The sequence below is a fragment of the Magnolia sinica genome, chromosome 9 (genome assembly GCF_029962835.1).
Source record: "Magnolia sinica isolate HGM2019 chromosome 9, MsV1, whole genome shotgun sequence".
Classification (NCBI taxonomy): Eukaryota; Viridiplantae; Streptophyta; class Magnoliopsida; order Magnoliales; family Magnoliaceae; genus Magnolia; species Magnolia sinica.
Window position 1 is genome coordinate 73,956,932 of NC_080581.1, and position 23,979 is coordinate 73,980,910.

Consider the following 23,979-nt stretch of genomic DNA (forward strand, 5'->3'; position numbering starts at 1 on the left):
GTTCTAAAACTTGCTATGTCAACTTGACTCGGTGAGATTTTGGGCCAAGTCAGTTAGAAAACTTGGTTTTAAGCATAACTTAGCCGAGTTTTTGAGAAACCTTTGGAGGTGCGATTCATAAACTCAATGTGAACAAAATAATTCAGCCGAGTTACTCACTCGGTCAATTTTTATTTTTTTTTCTTTTTAAATTTTATTATTGTTCTTTGATAGTTTATATTTTTATCTATTGTTTGTATTTATTAATATTTTTAATGTTTCAATTTTATTATAAATCCCAAGTCAGGTCATACTGAATTCAATCAACTCTTGGAGTCGAGTAGAGTTTTTGAGTTTTTTAATTATGTATTATTATCGACTGCCAGTGGGTGTTAACGGCTGGTCTGGACCTGATCAGGGTTAGCTTGAGCCCAGGTCTCATCATTATTGTGCCTAGAAGGTGGGCCTGGGACCACCCATTTAGTAATTGGGCCTTTTTTGCAGACCCAAGGCCAAGTAATTAATACCATAAATGGGTTTGTGGATTTCGGCTCAGGCCTCAACAGGTCTTACAAATTTAGGCATAGGCACACCTAATGGATGGCTTGGATACCGTACACGTGTGCCAAGTAGGCATGTGCGTGACTATACTATTGTGTGGAGATTTTTTTTTTTTCTTAACACACACCCCCGACACACTCACACTAGTGGAATTTCACCACCTATGGATACAAACTCTTGACCGGGTGTTGAAACTCCTGAGAGTTTACCACTCGAGTGAGAGTAAGGATCCTATTGTGGAGTTAGCTTAAAAGGTGGTGGTAGGGCTGTACCCGAGTCAAGCTAGCTCAAAAAGCTCGCTCGACTCAGATTAACTCAGTTCAGATTGGCTCGGCTTGAAAGGCCGACTCAAGGCGAGTCGAGCTTGTTTACTAAAGCTCGAGTTGAGTTCAAGCTAAGTTCAACCATGGTGTATTTCAACTCGAAGCTCGAGCTCGGCTTGGCTTGAGTAATATATTTTAATAATATATATTATATATATTATATTAATATTAAATATTTTATATATATATATATATATATATATATATATATATATATAAGTTTTTAAAAATAATAATAATAATAAAAAAAAATAAAAACTTAAAAGTTTTTACTAAAAAATCCTATCCGGTCCAACTCGTCCCCATTCCCTCTTTTTCTTTCCCTTACCCTACCGAGGTAAACTCCACTCGACTCGAACCATTGGCTCGACTCGAAAGCTTTGGCAAACAAGCTAAGCTTCAATGTTGAGCTCAAGGGTGAGCTCGAGCTCTCGAACTCGAGTATAGCATGGACGAGTCAAGCCAAGCTTGGCCTACCTCGACTCGACTCGGCTCGATGTACAACCTTAGGTGGTGGTATATATTAATGGTGATGTTTCTTTTTCTTTTTTATAGTCTTAATGAGGTCCCATGAATATTTCTATATCTGATGGTGGACCATCATATCATCTGGTCGTTCTGGCTACTAGAGAAAAGGATGGGGCCCACTACAAACGTAATCATGAACCCGTGCAATAGGCTGATGAGTCTCGATCATTTCATGTGTGGGCCCCATCTTTTAACCCAATGGGAGCCTGTTGGAAAGAAATAATTAGGTAGGCCACGTGGGGCCCACCTTCTCCTTTTGGCAGTTGTTGTTGTAGTGGTGTCTATGGTTGGCTTTGATTTGAGAGGGTTCGGATAAGAACCACATGTTTTGCTTGTGCTTGAACTTGGTTCGGTGGAGATATTCGCGCTCGCGCCTCCAATCATCAAGCGCCAGATACAACCGCCCAGCACGTCTCAAAATGTTAGGTATGTGTGAGATCTGGTCCGTTCATCAGATGGGAATCATGGTGAGTGTGCCATAGATGAGAAATTGAGACGTATTTGTTGCAAATAATGGACTTTTGTGAAAAGATAAAGAACGGTTCATATTAAATGTATATTTTGTTAGTGGAGCAGCTTTTGTATTCTTAAATAGGGTGGTTCTGGCTCGGGCCCGATCAATGAACGGCTCCGATCTCTCATCACATGTAGCACTTTTTTATGGGTAGGGTGCTTGTTTTTGAAAATTGGAGGTGGGCCACTACGAGTTAGCTTTATCTGTTGAAGTCGATGGATCTGTCCATAACACTAGCGTTGCTTTGATGAGGTCTGCTAGTGGACCAATCTGACGAAGATCCTACGTGGCATGATATGACTCTCTCTCTCTCTCTCTCTCTCTCTCTCTCTGTCTCTCGTGTTGGAGGAAGCGGATTGCGTACTGAGTAAAGTCTGTGGGGTCCACCGTGATTTATGTATTTTATCCAGTCTGTCCATCCATTTTACAAGATAATTTTAGGTCTTTTAATAAAAAATGAAGCATATACAAGGCTAAAATGGTCCACACCACAGGAAACAGTGTGAATTGAATCTCTACCGTTGAAAAATTCTTGGGGGCCACAGAAGTTTTGTATGAATATTATATTTGTTTTTTCCCTTCATCCATGTTTGTTTGATCTTATGAACAGTTTAGATGACAAATAAACATCACTGTGGAGCCTAGAAAGGTTTCAATGGTGGAAATCATTATTTCCACTGTTTCCTGTGGTATGGTCCACTTGAGATATGTATAAGCTTCAATTTTGGGCTCAACGCCTAAAATGAGATGGAAAAACGGATGGAAGGTGTGGATAAACCACATAAATTCGCAGGAGGCCCAACTGAGTTTACTCAGTACGATAAGAGCGTGCTGAGTAACTGAGTACGCAATCCGATTTCCAAGTTGGAATGGTTCACACGCGTGCAAGTTGGCACATGTGGATGTGTATACAAAGATTGGGCTGGGCTTTCTAATGGGCCAGGCCCAACATTGATTTTTCCAACATTTTCCATTAAGGCCCAAATAGAGCCCATAAACATTGAAAAGACCCGTTACTGCCGTTGTTGAGCATATGTGGGCCCAGAATCCATGGCCCAATTACTGGACTGGCAGAATGGGCCTTTTTTTAGACCCATAACATTCATATCCGGCCCATCAATACCCTTACCCTATGAGGTCAAACAATCATAGCATTAGTTTACTAGGGTTGCCAACTGGTCTGGCTCATCCGCCCTTCAAGCCCTACCCACGTCGTCATGGTGTGGGCCACATGAGATCCGCTAGTTGGGCCTGGTTACTATCTAAGCCCATTAAATAATTTAATTGGGCTAGAGTGTCTTTGGGCCATCTTACCTTTTAGGAGATTAGATCTTGGTTCTCTCTCTTCTTCTTTTTTCTTTGTTCGCTGACGATTTTTATCGAAAAATTCTTTATCAATGTCAAGTATACTAAAGAATTCATGCGGGGTGGTGCTTTTTAAGAAGGGAAGCTATCATAGTACCATTATTTATTGTTTTCTTTAAAAGTTAATAAAGTTAGAATATTTTAGGACCACATGGCATGTGTATGACATTTAATTTGTCGGATGTATAGGGTTATCAATAGGCCAAGGCCTCAGCCCGATTTTGAACTATTTCAGGCCGGGCGTCGGGCCATGCCCTTCAAAATTTTAATTTGGTAAGTTCGGTACGGCCCAATGACAGCCCTACAAACATATGCATCTATCCATGATAATGAGGTTGGGTCCTTAATCTGGCCTTGGTGGTAGACTCACATGAATTTCAACACCTGGTCATGGGTTTGAGTACCCATAGGTGCTGAAATCCCACCATAGTGGGAATGTGTGTAAAAAAAAAAAAATCATGATAATTACATTAACCCAAAAAAAAAATTATCTAATTACTGGATGAGTTGTGCATGCATTTTGATGTTATTAGGTGGTGCATATATATGGTAATTTTATCTGCTTTACCACTTTTTAGAGAAAAAAATGTACAACTAGCATTATGGTAATTTTATCACCTATAAAACACTTCCTCAACATTTTGGTTGGTAGGGACATTATTTGGTAAGATTATAATTTTGGAAGAATTTTATGGTAAAAATCCAATTTATCTAAAACTAAAAATCTAAATGGATTTTTACAGCCTTAGAATGGATTTTTTACCAAATAATGACTCCATGCATTGAGACGACAGAGATGTGCTTTTAGAGAGAGGAAAATACAAAGATACACTCATCTAAATATTTTTATTTAAAAAATAGTGATAGTCGAGACTTGTGGGGATCATATGATCTACGTTAAACATCCAACCCATCCAACATATGGACCCCACCATGGTGGTCATAGAACAAATAATTAGACTGATCAAATCATCAAATGGGCTGCAATTGAATTTGGATATTTTGAGTAGTATATTTTATTTTTAATGGATTAGCCCACTTTATGATTGGATCCTCTATAATTTCAATTCATTTAATAATAATGTTGGTTTAGGGTTGGATGTTAGACACAACCACATGGCCAATCATGCTTTGTAGATAAAATAAAAACAAGGGAAGTAGCATAGATTCACCTCTATAGAAGCACTCCTAGAGGCAATATCGGTTTCTAAAGGCACTATTGGATGGAATCCTATTATGAGAAAAATTTTAGGGTAAAATACAAAATGTAATAGTGTCATTATACTTGGATTTTTACCACAAAATTCATGATTATTAGGAGAACTAAAATCATGAAAGATCCAATCCAAAAGGTGGTCCAAACCATAAAAATAATATACACCATTTAAAGACATTTAATTGAGGTATAGTTCATTTGATGCTTTGATTAGCTAAATTTTTTGTTCATGCGATCTACATGACAAAAGTGCATATGTTAGATGGGTTAGATGTTAAACAAATACTACATAAACCCCACAAATCTCAACTTTTACTATTTAAATAAAAATTAGACTAAGATATTTTTGTAATTTTCTCCCTTAGAAAGTATCTTCCTGAAATTTCTAATCATCCTAGCATTATTCAGTAAATTGCCCACACTTAAGGAATTTTGTGATAAAAATTCTCAGTCATGCATCAATGATTCACACAGATTAAGCTTCCATTGGAGAATGGATCAATCACCATTACATCAATTCATGCTATCAAAGGAACTATATAACAAAGTTTGTAATTTGTAGAAAACTTGCTTGAGTTTTTTGTATTACTAACGTACACATATATACAAGTTTGACATCCTATAGTTTAGGATCTATATTGTTACAACATCTATTAGATCTTATCTTTTAGGATAAGCAATATAAGTAAGGTAAGGTACAACTTTACAAGATTCTATAATACCCATTTTTATGCAGCTGATCAAGGAAACAGCTAGATGAGGACGCGTATTTGAGCCGAGATTTGAGGGATTTGAATGCATTCTGCGTTCATACATAGAATGAGCTAGATGAGGGATTTGCCGACCACCTAATGAGTTGTGTCCATGGAAGATACAAAACCTTGAAGTAGAGCATCTATTATCTTTGTCGACTGCCTAATCAGAATCAGAGAAAAGTGAAATAACTTGCGGAAACTTAAATGAATAGAACAAACCTTTGTGGAGAGAGCCTTTGATATATCAAAGTATACACTTCACAGCGGCCATGTGTGGAGCTCGAGGAGCCTACATGTGTTGGCAAACTTGATTGACTGTGTAGGATATGTCTGGTCTTGTAATAGTTAGGTACTATAAGGCACCAACTAAGCTCTGGTATTTTATAGCATCGAAAAGAACATCGCTTTCATATTTTGATAAACTTGTAGTGGTAGACAATGGAGTGGAACAAGGCTTTGTTTCCAACAATTTGTCTTAGAGAGAAGATCTAAAATATATTTCTACTAACTAAGAAATAAACCTTCGGAAGAATATTGAGCTTGAATACCAAGAAAAAAGTTGATTGGTCTAACATCTTTGAGATCAAATTCTTGATACAAGAGATTGATAATGTGTGACATATGATCGGAATTGGTACCTATTACTAAGATATCGTCTACATATATGATAAAGACTATGAGATAGGTCCTTATATGATAGACGAACATAGAGGATTTTGCAGCACTCTGAAAAAAACCATGCTTAATGAGAGCCAATCTTAACTTGTAAAACCAAGCCCATGGAGCCTGTTTACCATATAGAGCATTTTGTAACTTGCAAACATGATGAAGGTGGTCTCTGTCCACGAAGCCTTTGGGCTAGCTCATGTAAATAACCTCAGTTAAGTCGCCATGTAAGAAGGTGTTCTTGACATCTAGTTAGTGTATAGGTCATCCTTAACATGTTGCTAGGTTGAGAATGATGTGAATGGTAGTGGGCCTGACAACAAGAGAGAACATCTCCTCCTAGTCTAAATTGTACAGTTGATTGAAGCCTTTTGCGACCAAGCGTGCCTTGAAGTGCTCAATAAAGCCATCGAATTTCTGATTTATTTTGTACACCCACTTTGAACCAATGATGTTCATATCCGGGGTGGATGGAATAAGAGTCCAAGTTTGATTCTTGAGAAGGGCATTGAACTCTTGTAACATAGCGTCACGCCAAGAAAGATCCTTGTAGGCTTCAATGAAAGTCTTGGGCTCGACTAGTGATTGTGTTTGCAAGATGGCATAGCGGAGGGTAAGGGATGACGTAGGGTAAGGAGATGTAGATACCGAGATGGGGGTAGAGGGAGGGTGTTATCGTGATGTCTGGTTATCATTCTATGTGGAGGTGAGAGATGGTGGGGAGGAGGAGGAGAGAGAGAGAGAGAGATGGGTTGAGTTGTGAGGTAGGAAAAGGAGAATGTTATGACTGATTTGTAGGGGGAGGAGAAAAAAGAGAGGGCAATTGGGTGGGAACTGGTGGAGTTAGATGGGATGGGTGTGAGAGAGGAATTAGCAAAGTAGGAGATGGATTGGGTAGGTTAAAAGTTTGTGGGCCTATAGCTTTAGTTCCTGCAAAAGGAAATATAATCTTATTAAAAGTAGCATGTCGATATGTAATAAAGTTTCCTCCAGATATATCATAACATATATAACTTTTTTAATTTATTCGATATCCCAAAAAGACATAAGGTTTGGATCTATCTTCAAATTTATTGGAATTCATACGTCGGGTCCAAGGAAAGCATTGGCACCCAAAAACCTATAGGGATTCATAATCCGCCGGCTGCTTGTGGTATAGTGTTTCAAGTGAGGAACTGTTTTTCAAAACCGGAGTAGGCATCCGATTGATCAAGTAAACAATAGAGTGAAATGCCAAATGTCAAAACCTTTTTGGTATAAATGCATGAACTATTATGGTAAGTGCAATCTTTACAATATGACTATACTTACGTTCAGAGATGACATTTCGCTAGGGCGTATATGGGCATATAATACGATGCTGGATGCCATTCGTGGTGAGAAAATTAATAAAATAATTGTTAACCTACTCTCCACCATTATTAGTTTGAAGCATACAAATTGGAGTAGAAAACTAATGTTCCATAGCCTTTTTGAAAGTAATAAAATGAGATAAGACCTCAAACTTATGAAACATAGAGAAAATCCAGCAAAATCTTGAAAAAACATTAATAAAGATAACAAAGAACTTATGACCAGCAGAGGACATTACAAGGGCTAGACCCCACACGTTAGAACAAACTAATTCTAGATGATGAGAAGAAGTAAAATTAGAAGAAGAAAACAATAGTCTATGAGCCTTGTCAAGAGGACACGAAGTGCATAACGATGGATGTGGACCGGAAGGAGTAATGGAGGCAGTTGCAAAATTTTAATGCATGATCCGAAGAGAGGAGTGTCTTAGTTGATGGTGTTAAACATCAGGAGAAGCATGGGTGGAAAGACACTAGAGCGTAGGAGATGATGGGCCGTCAAACTGATAGAGGTTGTCCTTAATATGTCCCTGAGACAAGATGTTCTTCATCTAACAATTCTTAACAAAAAAAAACCATGAATGAAATTCAAAAAAGACATTATGTTCCTTAGTAAATTGAGAAACAGAAAGAAGATTTTTACTAATGGAAGGAACATGAACAACTCTAGAAAGAGGAAAAGAAGAAGAATTAATATAGAGAGACATGTTACCAATGTTTCGGATTTCAATACTAGTGTCATTACCCACATAAACCTGATCATCACCTGTATACGGAGTATCCTATATAAAGTGACTGTCATAAGAGGTAACATGACAAGTCACTCTAGAATCTGGATACCATGTCAGGTCGTACACATCAGGAGCTATCATTAATTTATTAGCCTGAATCTACTGTTTGTAGGACTAATCAAGGCGATGAGGGCAGTCCGGTGAGGTGTGATCAACATTATTACAAATCTGATAGAGGATGGGACGTGGCCCCATGAGCCCAGGTTGCATTTGTCGGTGTAAGACAGGGCACAGGGAGGAAAAGCAACCACCAGAGGAACGAGGACTTGCAAAGTGGGGAAACTGCATCCCAATCTAAGAAAGCAGGGATATTGTGGTGAGAAAAATTAAGGGCAATGAGAGGAGTATTGAAAGCAATTTTTAGGTTTATAATTATTGAGGCGAGAGGTAGAGGAGGATGGGTGGGCATGAGAAGTCATTAACACCCTAGATTTGGAGTCATTCTTAGTCTGAAAAAGCTCAAGCTATGACTCATGACTCAATAATAAGCTATAGAACTCTTCAAAGCTATACTTACATTCTTGAATCATTATAGCCGTGACAAACTGAAGATATTAACCAAATAAACTGCCAATAATGTAATTGAATAATTCAGAATCATTAAGAGGTTAGTTAATGAAGGCAAGACGATCAACGATCGAGCAAATATTTTGGAAATAATCCAAGATAAAGTTGTCGCATTTGATAGTATCTCTCAGGAGGCGACAAAGGTGTAGTTCACAAGCAAAAGTTTCAATAGAGAACATCTTTGCAAGAGAGTTCCAAAGACATGAGAAGTAATTGATAACAAAAGCGAGGAGAGGCTTAGAGAGAGTGGCGAGGAGCTAGCTCATGATGAGTTGATCTATGCGAAATCACTCAAAATATTGAGGGTTAGGAATGCCGTCAGGAAGCTTCTTACTAGGAGGAGTGATAGAGCCATCTAAATAGCCTGTAAGAGCATGGCTATTGAAGACTGGAAGTAAGATTGCACTCCAAACCAGATAGTTCTCTCGGGTCAATTTGATGGTAGTGATATTAAGAGTGGGAAGAGTTGAACTAGCTTGAGAAGTTGTCTGAGAGAGAGTCTGATTATGATTGGAAGAGGTTGAGTTAGAGGGAGATGAGTCAGTTGACACCATTGTAGTAAGAGGAAGAAAAGACTAGAGAAGAAAGGGGATCGTTCTATAAAAGGTCGAATGACTCTGATACCATAACAGAGTTTGTAATTTGTGAAAAACTTGCTTAAGTTTTCTGTATTACTAACATATACATATATACAAGTTTGAGTCCTATAGTTTATGATCTATATTGTTACAACATCTATCAAATCTTATCTTTTAAGATAAGTAGAGCTGGGCACCGGACCGAGTCGACTCGGATTGGGTCCAACTCGACTCGGTCCGAGTTTTACATGGCCTGACTCGAACTCGATCCGATTCGGGACCGAGTCAAGGTCATCTGATGTTGAGGGTCAAATATTGCATATCAGACCCCCAGTTATTGTCTGGATTTACGAACATGGTACTGTTTAACGGCCCGATTTAATCGTGTTTGTGATGCAGGGCGTATTTACGAGCCTGGATTGGAAAAGGGTACTAAAAGCATGGATTTAATGCTCTGAAGTCACCAAGGCAAGCAACGGACGCCAGGAGACCAAGATCGACAGATTTGCACTCCAGGGATCCAAGAAAATCGAGAAGCTGAAGCTCAAGTGGCTCGAAAGACATCCAGAATGCAAGATCACAGGGTTTCCACCATCCGTTCAACTCAAAAATTCATACATCGCCTGAGGACCATAAATTAACCGTACACATCGAATTTCATCCATTCAATCCCTGTGAAAGTATCCCAACGGATAGATCAGCCTATAAACCCTTGATTTGGGGCCCACCTGATCTCTGGATACGCTTCAATTTTGGATTCAACATCTTAAATTAGATGAGAAAAAGGATGGATGATATGGATTTCTCGAGAATATCATAGTGGACCGCACCTGCACTTGAGTGTGCAAAGTGCGTAGGTGCGCTGGACGCGCACCGGACAGTCAGCCCGGTCAAAGACGGGCTGACCCGTCTTCTTCTTGCGAAGTAACAACGAACGGACGCTGTCCGTCCATTTTTCAAAAATACGGCCCACTCATCATCCAAATGGATGATCCAGACCGTCCATTAAATCTCTTGGGTAGACTTAACCCTCACCTATGTGTCCTTTTCGACCCATGAACGTACGGACATGCAGATTACCGTTCAAACACAAGATGGATGGCAGAGTAGATAGTCTCATGGGCCGCACCGAATTCAATCCAAAAACGACCATATCCAAATGGTTTTTCGAGTAGACCTCAATGGACGACGTGGATTTTCCACCTGACATCGATCGTGAGCTCCACCAAACACGACAACGACTTGCGGCGGCTCTGTTTCGCAATCAGACGCTGGTTTCATGCGGTGGGGCCCACCCCTCACCCATCAGGGCCCATAGGTCTAATCTAGACCGTCAATTAGGAGCCCACGGGTTCTCTCTCCCTAACCTAGGTAACTCATTTTAGGAAACCACAGAGATCAGTCCCCATTCGTCTAAACAGAGACTGACGGTACAACAAACAAGGCTTGTGGGCCACATCGAAATCAAACCTAAACTGTCCCTTCCCGAATGGTTTTTCGAGAAGAATCCGGTGGACGGCATGGATTTTGTAAAGGACAAATTAAGTGGACCCCACCAAGAACCAGCGCAAGATTCTTCCTTTTATGCACGAGCGGATGCTAATGCCCACGGTGGGCCATTCTGAGACCTTGGAGGTGGTCGGATCGATGATATGATCCGTCTACAAGATTCATAGGGTGGTGTTGACCCTAATCATGAAGCCAAAAAAAGGGTTTTGGGATGATCAGCGACCCGAACATCTTTCTAAATGCAAGCTGATTTGGGGTGTTACTTGTTGCGCACGTAGCTTCTTCTGCGTAAACCTCCCACCGACTCCAAGCTCTCCACGGCCTTCATTGCCTATAAAAGAAAGAGAGGAGAGAGAGAAGGGAGGAAGAGCTAGGACGTGAAGCACAGGAGAAAGAGAGTTTGTTTGTTTTTCTATTTTTTTGTTTGTTCTTCTTCTTTTCTTTTCTTTTTGAGATTTAGCCTAATCATGTTTATGTGTGGCTAAACCTCTTAGCTAGGGTTAAGAGGTGAAGCTTGCAGTCTGATGGGAGAGACTTTGCTTGTGCCTCTTGTTTAGACTGACTGATGTTAATTTTAGTTCAATTAAAAAGAATACTTTCAATTTTTTTAATGGTTTATTGTGACTGAAATTACAATAGATCTGCGATGGCTTCGAGTATTTCTTCCTCCTTTTGATGTTTATGACGTCAGGAAGCCCTGTTGTTCACCATCGTCTCATGGGCATGGTCGGATGACGGTACCCTTCCTAACCTTCATGCTTTGTTGATTGATTGGTAATTAGTTTAATTCTATTGTTTGCTTTGTCTCCTGGGCGTGGTTTGGTGATGGAATCCATTCTAATTCATATACCTTTCATCTCGTGAAAACTAGATCAAGTAAGTTCAGTTTAATTTCCATGATTCTTGATGCAGGCATAAGATCTCCCTGATCTCTACAAGTGGATCCTCTGAATCCCTAGTTTCCTTCCTCTGAATTTCTTAAGTTTTAGATTAGTATTTCACTATTATTCCTCAAAAATCATTCGATTTAGATTTCATCTTAATCTAGTTCTCATTCTACTTAGTTTCAGATAACGTACAAGTATCAGTCCCTTGGGATTCGACCTTGGTCTCACCGAGTTTATTACTACATCACAACCCTATACTTGGGGTGTGAACATCTGACTCGATCCGATCCTAACTCATGCTGGCCTTAACCGATCCAAGTCCGACATGGTCAGGAAACCGAGTCGGATCGGATTTAGCTAGGTTCAAATCGGTTGTGCTCCACAACTTTTCTAACTACTTAAACTGTAAGCAAACGTGTGCACTGCACGCTTAATTGAACCATTTCATGCACCACATCTTAATAGTTGTTTACACCTAAGATAAAAAAGCAATCCTCTAGTTTAAAATTCATTCTACTTCCTCAGGAACTTTGGGTCCATATAACAAACGAAAAGCAAAAAGAAAAAAAAATCAGACTGCAAGGGAAAAATGGAAGGAAAGAAAGAAAGACAGATCAGTAAACCAAACATGGCTCCACATCTACTTGGCCCAATTGAACTTTAGGATCAGGCAGACATTTGTGTTTTCCTTTCATCTAGGTGGGACATACCTTATGTATATGTGGCCTGAAAGGCTGAAAATATACATGTGGCCTAAAAGGGGGTGACACATATCAGAATATATACAAGAGAAATCATTGGTTGCGTTACGTCATTAAGTTTCCCAAGTCTAGTGGCCTATTAGTGATATATTAGTTTAGTAGTGTTGAAAATCTAGTATCTATCAAATCATTTTAAACCATGCGATAGACAAGAACTGCCTCAAGTAAGGATACCTACGAAGCAACACTTTCTGCTTTAAATAGGGAAGATCTGACAGTAGACCAATGAAAGAATGGTAATCTTTGTATGGAAAAAGGGGTATAAGTAAATTTTCGTAAAAAAGAAAATTAAATAAAAAAAGGTGAAAGTGCAATGGTATAGGGAGCTGACTGCTGAGAGATGTCAAAATCTGAGTATGCATACGTACGTAGGCATGCACATGCACACGTGCACACACAAAAGTCCCACATAAATATAAAAAATCAAGGATATATTGGTATTAGTTGTTGCAAGGACTGCGTTACCTCTACTTTAATTAGAAGCAGCCCGGTCCACGTAATTTGATTCGAATGTGCCCATGAGAAATTTAAATATACCTGCCACAATTTAATAAGGCAATTGCAACTGCACTCAGAAGTTTGCTGGCTTCAGGAGCATCAAGGACCACCACACTAACGGTCAGAAGAGCAATCACCTAATGGCACTAGAAGAACCCAAATAATGAGCAACTAGGAAAAGACAATATATCTTGTAATTTTTATGATACAGGTAGAATTGATGGTTCTCATGTCGTTTCCTAGTAAAAACAAAGCAAATTAATAAACAGAACGAATATGCGTGGTGCTCACATAAGAAGAGTGTAAAATAAGCTAAGAGCTTCATTATTATTCATTACGATAATATTAACTAATACAAATGATACATAGATTCGACTCCATATCAAATTGCCTAAAAAAGGAAGGGGGAGGGGGGTGTAAAATCAATCCACAGGAATTAGTGAGAAGTAGGACATTTAGATCTAAATAAACCATAAGCTCTAATATCATCCAAAATCAGAGTTTAAGGCTGACAACAAATTCAGTTAGATCATAGATGCCTAAACCCATAATTCGTGATGAGTAGATCATAGATGCCTAAACCTGTAATTCATGATAAGTAGACAAATTCAATTAGATCATAGATTCCTTAGTTAGATCATAGATGCCTACTCGTATATATTCTTTGGTTAGTTGTATTGGCTGTAATTGTAGGGTGAGGGGTATAGGAATTCTTTGTATTATAATCGAAAAGTGCTTTAAATAAATCTCGGGCTTCCTAAGGAGATTTGCTACATGGTGCGACGTCTCCTCCCTGATAAGCCAAATGTAATTTGAGTCGATTTGTTTTGTTGACAAACTGTTTTTCACACAACTTATATTTCAACTTTATCTTTCCATCTTAAGAGTAGATTTGGACTCTATAATTCCAAATATCTACCGATACATTATCTTCCGATGACATATCTAGTGTATATCTGGTTAACTTGAGACAAAAAAAATTAAAGATGTGAATGAATGTAATTACCCAACAATATAATAAGAGATTTAAACAATATTATCTAATTGAATAATACTAATGAAAAAGGTGAAATAATCATCTACCCATAAGCCATAACCATAAAACTTTAATGTAACTGTTTTAACAAAATTACAAATAACATGATATAACAGAAATAGAAGGCATCAAAATCATATTGCAGCTGTAGGTACTGTCTCATCAATCTTGTCACTCTCCTCTTCATCGAACTCCTCATCAATAGAGTTCTCTTTCCCCCACATCAGACGCAGCCAATCCTGAGTATAAATGAGCGCTTCAACCGATTCAAGTATAAGTGAACTTCTATACTTGCTTACAACCCTACTCTCCGTATTAAAAGTAGATTCTGAAGCTACAGTTGAAATTAGAATTGATAATATGTCGCATGCCATTAACGAGAGCACAAGGTACTGTAAATTACCAGATCTCATCCTCCACCACTCCAAAATATCAAAATCATCGACTTTGGATTTTGGAACTAGAAGATCCTCCTTGAGATAGTCTTCAAATTTTGATATAGGCGTTTGTATTTGAGTCACTTTCACCTGTGCATAGTAAGACATAAAATCATTTGCCGTTTCTTCTTGCGATTCATCAACAGCAGAACTAGAACCCACTATAGGAGATTGTTCTTTTGTGGCACACATATACAAATTGTACAATTCACTAATTGCACCAAAAATCTTTTCGGCCTCAACAACACCCATCACACCATATAACTTATTACATATGAAGTCAATCATAATCATCTTATATCGGGAATCAAGAACGACCGCAACACTCATCACCAGACTATACTCAAACTAATATTTATCAAACTTTACCCACATACCCATGGTCATGAAGTGTAAAAAGCCTTGTCCACTACTGCTTTTACGCAAGGCATCTTTTACCTTCCAAAGTTCAGGTAGAAATATATTTGTTGTTGGATACTTACATGCTGAAAATTTCTTCGTGTTGTTGTAGAAAAAAAAAAGGAACTTATGAATCTTCTTTAAAAGGCAGCCAAATATACGGACTATCACGCTCCGCATAGTGAGAGAATGTCGGTCTCAAATCTGTCGATGAATCCAACATTTCAAAAGTTGAATTCTAACGTGTCGTGACGTCCAGCTTCATTATTCTCTGAGTAGATAAATTCAACCGTTCACGATCTCATTCCATGCATGTAATCATGAAGGTGACCCCCATATGTACTTCACACTCTCTTTTATGTTCTTGATCGTGGAATCAATTGTTTTAAGGTCATCTTATACAATTAAGTTTAGGATGTGGGTCCAACACCTAACATGAAATATCTTTCCACCAAAATATAGGTCACCGGTGGCTTTAAACTAGTTGCCCAAATTCATTATCACGCTATCATTTGCAGAGGCATTATCTAAAGTAATTGTCGAGATCTTCTTTTCAATTCCCCACTCCATAAGACATCTGTGTATGCAGTCTGAAATCATCAAACCACTATGAGGAGGTACAAGATAACGAAAATTTATTATTCTCTTACAAAGCCTCCATTCAGCATCAACATAGTGAGCAGTTAGGGATATATACCCCTTTCGTTGATTGAATGTTATTCACAAATCTGATGTCAAGCTAATTCGAAAAATCATTTCCAACTCTCCTTTCAACTTGACCTTCTCACCTTCATACATCTTCATACATACCCTCTTGATTGTTGTACAAGACACTTTCTCATATCTGAGGTTAACGCATCTGGCTAGTCCAACAAAAGTAGGACTCTCTAACATCTGAAATGGTCTTTCATCTGAAATAATTAACTTGGTCGTCCACTCATTCACCAAGTCTTTGTCATACTTGTAAATGGACACTGACGGACCCGCTGCAAATTACGAAAATGAAAGTGTTTGTTGTCTTGCCGCACTTCTCCCTTTTTTATAACACTTTGAAATATGTTTCTTTAACGTTGTTGTCGAACCATGTGCTTGCTTAATGTACTGACTCATACATTGTATCTTCATTTGGCTGTTCTTCATGGTTATTTCTCCAAAATCTTCCCACACCGTCGACCTCTTTTTGGTTTTTCCCACAACATGTGACTGTGTGGTACTAGTATCAACGACGTCAACGAGGACTTCTTTATGTTCAAGACCTAATCCTTCATATTTTAGGATCATCGATGATGTAATTGAACGACCACCCGAGGCCAGGGACTGGGTATTGGAAAGACCCTCACTTTTCATCTGATAGTTGAAATATACCAAATCATAATAGTATTAGCAATCTAATGCTAACAGAGTTATACTAAATCATAAATTAGTTACTCATCCAAGGTTGGATAAATCGTAATACTTTCATATTCCTATTTAAACGTCCATGCCGAAAATCTGGCAACATCTCCCCATGTCTCTCCAGATAAGTTGATTTTACGTTACATTTCAATGCCAAATATTTAAAGCAATATAAAGATATTTGACATTGGATACGAATGGAAGAAATATATCTAAAGAGAAACGAGGAGATGGACTGCGGATCAAGCATGAACATTTAAATAGATTATATGAAAGCATACCATCCATCTAACCTTGAAATGTCCAAAATAGGACAATTTGAGCGATCTCTATACTACCAGAAACACACCATATATACGTACGGCTACATAAAAATCCTCAAACAGGTAACTAATTATCTAATTTACAAGTAACAATTAAATCCTAAATTAGTTACTCATCCAAGGTTAGATAGATTGTAATACTTCCATATTCTCATTTAAACGGCCAAGCCGAAAATCCGGCAGCATCTCCCCATGCCTCTCTAGATAAGTTGATCTTACGTTACATTTCTGTTCACTCTCCAAGTATAGGGTTGTGATGTAGTAATAAACTCGGTGAGACCGAGGTCGAATCCCAAGGGACTGATACCTGTACGTTATCTGAAACTAAGTAGAAGGAGAACTAGATTAAGATGAAATCTAAATCGAATGATTTTTTTGAGGAATAATAGTAAAATAGTAATCCAAAACTTAAGGAATTCAGAGATAAGAAACTAGGGATTCAGAGGATCCACTTGTAGAGATCAGGGAGATCTTATGCTTGCTTCAAAAATCATGAAAGTTAAACTGAACGTCCTTTGATAAAATTGTAAAGAGATGAAAGGTATATGAATTAGAATGGATTCCATCACCAAACCATGCCTAGGAGACAAAGTTAACAAAAGAATTAAACTAATTACCAACCAATCAGATAATTATGAAGGTTAGGAAGGGTACCGCCATCCAACCATACCCAAGAGACAATGGCAAACAACAGGGCTTCCTGACGTCATAATCAAAATAAGGAAAAAGAAATACTCAAAGCCATTGCAAACCCATTGTAATTTCAGTCACAACAGGCCATTAAAAACTAAAAATATTCCCATAATTAAATCAAAAATCCCTTCAATCTAAACAAAAGGCACCTGCATAAATTCTCCCATCAGACTACAAGCTTCACCTCTTAGCCCTAGTTAAGAGGTTCAGCCAGACATGGATGGCTGGTTCTCTTAAAAATAATATAAACCAATAAAAATAATAAGAAAAAGAAAAAAAGGGACGATCTCCACTTCTCTCTCTCGCAATCGTCCAAGCCCAAACCGCCTTTCTCCTCCTCAAACGACCCCCATTGCTCTTGCTCTCTCCAACTTTTATAGCTACCAGGGGCCGTGAAGAGATGTTTCCTTTTCTGTTCAAGTCGGTAGAAAACCGGAATGTGTATAATCATAGTTTACGCACTCCTCTTGCGCTGATATATTGGTGGGGCCCACTTCAGCTGACGCTTCTGGAAATCCACTCCGTCCATTGTCTTATCCTCGATATTTCAGTCAGGAAAGTGTATTTTTGATCTTCTGTTGATAAGGCCCGCAGAGCTTTTTACTTCACCGTCAGTTGTCTTGTTTAGACGGTTTAAAACCGATCTTTATTATATTCTGTCATTCTGCCACCTAGGTTTGGGTGAGAGGATCCTTGGGTTCCTAATGGACGGTTCAGATTGGACCTTTGGTGCGTGATGGTGGGCCACAAGGGTTGATCGCAACTCCCTTTTGCGAAACAGAGCCTTCGCCACGCGTCTTCTATCGTGGTTGTTGGGGCCATGATCGATACATACGGAGAAATTCATTCCGTCCATTCGACTCCTTATGGAAAACCATTCTGGAATGGATTATTTCTGGCTCATATTAATGTGGCCCACAGGATTTCGTTCGCTACCGTCCATCCTATGATTTACGGTGAAGATTGCCTGAGTGCATACATGGGACCAAGAAGAAAGCTAGGCGAGGGTTTTTCCCCACCTCTGAAGGGTATGGACGGTCTTGATCATTGGTGTGATGGACGTTGTGGACCCACAAGGATCACACAGAGAGCCCCTGTTCGCAGCAACTGAGAAGGAAATTGCTGTTTTTTTGAAGAAGAGATGGGTCCAAGGTCGGTGCATATGAGAACACTTGTACACGGTGCCCACATCATGCAAGGTGGGGTCCTCTGTGATGTTTATGAGCAATCCAAGCCATCCATTCATTTAGTCTCCCCAGTTAAGGCGTTGACCCCAAATTTGATGCAGTTCCAGATATCAGGTGGGCCCAAAATCGACGGTTTATGGGCTAATTTGTCCGTTGGGCCACTTCTACAATGATCCGATGGCTGAAATTTGATATGTACGGTTAATTTATGGCCCTCAGATCATGTATGAAATTTCGAGCCGAACAGATATTGGAAACCCTGTAATCTTGCATTATGTACGTCTTTCGGGCCACTTGAGTTTCAGTTTCCTGATTTCTCTGATCTCTGGCGTGTAAATCCTCGATCTTGGTCCCATGGAGTCTCATCCAATGCCTTGGTGTTTTTAGAGCGTTAAATCCATGCTTTTAGTGGCCTTTTTCAATCCACGCTCCTAGATTCACCTTGCGTCACAAACACGATTAAAATAAACGATTAAGCAGTGTCATGTTCGTAAATCCATGTAGTAATTGGTGTCTAATATGCAATATTCGACCCTCAATAATTTCGATGCCAAATATCTAAAGCAATGTAAAGATATTTGACATTGGATATGAAATGGAAAAAATATATCCAGAGAGAAACGAGAAGATGGACCGCGGATCAGGCATGAACATTTAAATAGATTATGAAAGCATACTATCCATCTAACCTTGAACTGTCTAAAATAGGAAAATTTGAGCGATTTTTATGCTACCAAAAATACACCATATATATGTATGGCCACATAGAAATCCTCAAATGGGTAACTAAATATCTAAATTACAAATCACAATCACAAGTCACAACTATAAACTAACAAGTCACAATAATAATTTAAGAAAAAAAGATGTAATACAATTATCAAAAAGATGTTGGGATTTTGAAGGAGAAATTATTGGTACGAATGAACTAAATTGCAATCACTCACATTTATCAAGAAGAAATGACAATAGTTAAGTGATGTTTTCCTAGCATTCATAAATCAGGAAGTACCCCTCAATTTACAATTATGTTTCTTTGAACTCCAACTTAATGTAGTTGCAAATGCAAGGAAACTAAAATTATGATAGTGATTGTAAGGTCAAAATACATCAATTGGAAATTCATAACTATTTGATCCATCATTTATTTTAAGACAACCACGAAAGTTTAAAGCAATGGCTAAGAAACAACCAATTGCTGCAATTTTTTAACCGATATTAGCCCATCCATCCATGAAGTAGCCTTTAGTTGGGCAGTTCAAATGATTGACACATTCACCAATCTTATCATTTGTTGGATCGATACCGTTAACCAGACACAAATTCGATCCACTTGTTATAGAAAAAATCAAGATAATTAGTGTCCAACCCTGATAGTTTACAGGATATTATATTCAGATCGACCCATATAGATAATCGCCTGATCGGATAAAGGAAAAAACATGGGGTAAGTTAGCAACCTACATGCAAATGCTACGCGTGCAATATTTCCCCATATTCCTTTTCCATTCATTTTTTTTCATTGGTTTGTTTTGCAATAAGCATAAGCGCAAATGCTTACATCAAGACAAGAAATAAAGAAAAGTCAAAAATAAAAATAACTGACCTTACGAAAGGCGAAATAAGGGACTGCTAAAACTGAATATGAGTCTGAAATCTCAGGTTGTTCCTCTGCTTCAAGCCTTCAACCTGAGAAAGAAACAAAAACAAATAAAGATTAATATATTGGGATAGATGATTAAAAGAAAGCAATGTCAATCATATATGATATAACCCTTAAGTAATCACCGAATAAGTTAGCCAAAAAATAGAGTAACAAAAATAACTGTGGAAGATCTGATTTAATTGAGAACATAAAATATTTCACATGATTTTGAGTTTCACACCCTGGATAAGAAGTGCAAACTAACCATCCAACAGGTCCAATTTGTAGGGAATCACTTATGAAAATAGAAATCGAATAAAGTATTATTTCATAAGAATAGTGGCCTAAAAAAGATGGTTGACAAGTCAAAATGGTCATGATCTACATTCAATAGGACTAGCTGATAGCTAAGATCATCCATTTGGTGTGATTGTAAACATTTGGCCCTTCACAGATAAGACCCATTAGATGGGTGGTCTAGATTAGTCATTCAACATTAAAGGCGTAAGGTATTGTGTACGTAATGCCAACTCATAGGCGAATAAATCTGAGTAGAAACCATGAGAATAAAAAAAATGGCATTCAGTTGAAATCATTGAAAAAATTCAAACAAGCATTCGTCAAATTTTTAAGAAATATGAAGACAAACAAAGGCAAGTATTGAAAAATTCATTGAGATAAGGCCACTGAACTTAAAGATTATCAGAAAATCAATCACTTGAGTTTGGTAGAAGTTACAGCAGATCGTAAGACAACTCTTACTGACATACCCATAAGCATTGATAGGCAACTTGAATTAAGAAATACATGAATGTGTATTTATCTAAGCGAATTGAAAAAACAGAACAGCATGGAAGGAAAAATATCAAAAGAAATTAGCCAAACTTAGCCATTCCTGTAGAAAATAAGACTAAATTAAGGATGATTTGGATCATCCATCTGTTCAATTTTATATGCTAATCTGTAAAATGTCTTCAAGAGTTAGTAGATAGTTCAGATCGATCAATCAAACAGTTCAAATGAACGGTTCATGCAGGATCATCATAATTTACAGTACTATGAGAGAACATGACTATTTCTTAATTTTATTAATCAAAAGAAAATATATCAACATAAGTAGAACCCACATTATATTTGCGACATCAGGCTCATCCATAGATGCTTCACCTCACCTCACCCCTCAGGGCCAAAATCTCAGGTGGGATTCAACCCAAAATCATCTGTTTTCTTAAATAGCTCACATTTTTAACCGGAACCTAATCCGCTGCTCAGTTAGCTTGGACCAAACCTACCTAAAAGGTAGGTCAAGCCAGTTAACCTGAGGCCTAACTAAACCCATTGCCACCATATTTCTAGGTCTGGGCCAACTATACTCAATCCAAGATCATATGGGATGGGTTACATTCAATAGATGGGCTAAATTTATCGAAAGATCAGTCGGTTTATGAATATGACCTTTATGATATATCTAATTTATAGATGGCCCACCAAAAAGAAGGATTCAAAATAGATCTTGTTCGAATAGGAAATGTCCCAACTAACTAATAAAGCTGATCAATTCATTAGGTGGGCCACCAACGAGCCACCAGCGAGCACCGAGCCAGGGTTGGACCCCGACTACTACCGGACCACCGTCGAGCCAAGGCCGCACCACTCAAACAGTGGTCAGGTTTAGAGAAGAGGGTTACTGGGTTAGGTAAAAGAAATTTTTTTTAAAAAAAAATCTAAATTACCTACCTGATTCGATGCAGACAGGGACAGACGAGTGTTGAAGAAGAGGAGGAGAATAGAGAGGAGACTGGCGTCGGGCGACAGGCAGGCTACAGAATGGGTGTTGAAGAAGAAGAGGAGACTGGAGAGGAAAAAGATCGGGTGTCGGGCAGGCAGTAGAACGCAGCGCACATTCCGTCATTCGGTAGGGTAAGAAAGAGGGGAGAGGTTGAAAGGGGTGTAAACGAATAGGGTTGGGTAAGGGTAAAAAATTAAAAAACTTTTTTATACTAACCGATCAGGTCGGGTCTGTTCAATTCGATGCAATTCCAATCGGTTCGGGTATCCGAGTCGAATCGGTCCGGATAGACCTCTATCCAGACCCGACCCGAAAAACGATCGGATATGAAAACCCTCACTCGATCAGGCCCGATCTAGGCAGTTGGTTATGTTCAGAACCGATTTGATCAGGTCGGATCTGCCGGATCGGGTCAGAAATGCCCACCTCTAAAGATAAACAATCTAAGTAAGGTAAGGTACAACTTTATGAGATTTCATGATACCCATTTTTATGCAGTTAATCAAGGAAAAAGCCAGAGGAGGACATGTATTTGAGCTAAGACCTGAGAGATTCAGATGCATTCCGCATTCATGTAAAGAATGAGACAATTGTGCCTTATTACTATATTGATCGTATCTTAGTATAAGGCCAACAACTCAACAATAACAATGATCAATAACCAATTAATTTACTTTTCTCTTTAGGGCCTGTTTGATTTTCTAGCTTAACTGTAATTACCTTGTAAATGAGTAATCATTATTTACCAAGGTAATTACTGCATCTTTCCCAATGCTGACTTCACTGGTTACTTCTTAAACACTTAAATCGAGAAATTTGCAAAATAAATATGGGGGCCATCATAATGTGTGTGGCTTGTCCACACCACCCATTCATTATGCTAACTAAATTTAGGGCATGAGCCCCAAAAATTAGGCAGATCCAAAGCTCAAGTGGACCACACTACACGAAATTATGAGAATCGAATGGCTACCATAAAAAACTTCTTGGGGCCTATAGAAGTTTTAGATCAAGCTTATATTCATGTTTTTCACTTATCCATGTCTATGTGACCCTATGAACGGGTTAGATGGTGAATAAACCTCAATGTGGGCCCAGTAAAAGAACCAACTTTCAACGGTGGACAAATTAAGTTTATTGTTTCCTTTCATGTGGGCCAATTGAGCATTGGATTTGCCTCATTTTTTGGCTCATCCCCTAAAATATTCTAATAGAAGAGATGGACGACATGAATATATCATATACATTATGGTGGGGGCCACATATTTAAGTCAATTTTTTTGGACCGGTTTTCTAAATGGAATTACTCACCCATTTTCAAACAAGTGAAAAAGTAACAATTACTTATTTACTAGAAATTTACCTACATCATGGAAAATCAAACAGGCTTTTATCATTTTTTATTTTAAACATTTATTTTAAGGTTAATGTTCATACTGTCAAGACCATCTAAATTGGTGGGATTATTAGAAAATTTGTTATCAATGTTTTGCCCATGAGATTTATTACAATTCTAATAGTGTAATCGTGTAACATGAATAATGGGTTGCTTTCATATAAACATGATTCACTTATTAAATTCTAATACATAGAAATGAAATTTCAAAGTGAATTTTCTTTTAATATAGAAAAAGTAATGTTTCAAAGTGACAACCTCTTTGTTTTTATTGTCGTTGAATCTGGACATATGACCACATGTATACCAGGTGACTTAATTTCAATTAAACATGTGCAATTAAATTACTTGTAGAGTATGCCAAATATGTGTTAAACTCGAATCAAATTGAACACTTGTGACCCTGTGTAAGACCCGTGTCCTAATCCGTACCATTTCATTAGCTTTCGCGGTCCTTCCGGTCAAATTTCGGCAACCTTCGCACCGAATTCGGTGTTTGCGCACGATCCTAAGCCAGGTCCCGCGCACCGACGTCGGCTCGATCTGAAACTTATGTCTTGACGATCGCGTCGTCGCCGCGGTTCCAACGCCGTGATTTGCGCACCGAACCGATACCCAGGTAAGAAGATGCCGATCAGCGTTTATTCCGAAGAAACACCGCGCGTTGCGGATTTCGAGGGAATCTCTACACAATAAGTCCCATCAATCATCATTAAATGCAACCTTATCTCAAGTACAACAACCCATACCTCTTTCTTCACAAAGTCAACTCTCTCTCTCTTCACCCATCCCTCCTTTACTCACTTTTCAAACAAACCCATGCCCCATT